Below are 629 nucleotides of genomic sequence, written 5' to 3'. Positions count from 1 at the left end.
TGCCCCAACCCCCCCCCCCCCACCTCACGGCTCCCCGCGTGGGTTTTTCCGACAGCCCTGATGAGGAATGTTAAACAAACACCTTTAATTAAAAGGAATGTTTGTTTAACGTAATTAAATGCCTAAGGAGCAACCCCATCCGTGGCAGCCCTGGGATGACGGTTCTGCAGCCTGGGCTGTACCTTGGGATGGAGACGCCGCCAGCAAGTGGCACAATCCGGCAGAAAATACCCCAAAATCAAACAGCATCCAACCCGCGCCGTCCGTTTACCCGTGCCTACGTGTCAAGAGGAACCCGGCGCTCCTCTGTCTGCTGGAAAATAGGCCGAACTTAAAAGAAAAAACTCCGAGAAAAACAAAAAAAAAAAAAAAAAAGAAAAGAAAAGAAGAAAGGAATAAAACCCCAGCCCCAAACCCACAGCACTTTCAGTCCCTTTTTTCCTTTACTCTTCTGACTACCTTTCTACCCGGGGAGGAAAAGAGGAGTCTCCTTTCAGGGGACGAGACTTTCCACGCTGCTCTCAAAAGCGGTTTGTGGGGCTTGGTTGTTGTTTTTTGGGTTTTTTTTTTTAAAGTGACAAAAACTTATTATTATTCGACCCCTCTCCTCCTCCCCCCCATCCCTTCTT

At 48.5% G+C, this 629-nt stretch overlaps 1 protein-coding gene across 3 annotated transcripts in view; it reads right to left on the bottom strand.

Moving 5' to 3' along the window:
* Nucleotides 1-261, bottom strand: part of ZBTB1 (zinc finger and BTB domain containing 1) — a 26,249-nt gene extending 25,988 nt beyond the window's left edge. For 2 of the 3 annotated variants that reach the window (XM_014951605.1, XM_014951606.1), the window contains exon 1: nucleotides 183-260. The gene's annotated coding sequence lies outside the window, so the exon portion shown is untranslated. Of the gene's footprint in view, nucleotides 1-182 lie in introns of all 3 variants that reach the window. The other variant, XM_014951603.1, reaches the window with a different exon arrangement.
* Between the last annotated feature and the right edge of the window lie 368 nt (nucleotides 262-629).

This window comes from Calidris pugnax, unplaced genomic scaffold, assembly GCF_001431845.1.
Source record: "Calidris pugnax isolate Ruff unplaced genomic scaffold, ASM143184v1 scaffold183, whole genome shotgun sequence".
Taxonomy (NCBI): domain Eukaryota; kingdom Metazoa; phylum Chordata; class Aves; order Charadriiformes; family Scolopacidae; genus Calidris; species Calidris pugnax.
The sequence above is the reverse complement of the archived record's forward strand: the minus strand, read 5'-3'. Positions and strand labels throughout refer to the sequence as shown.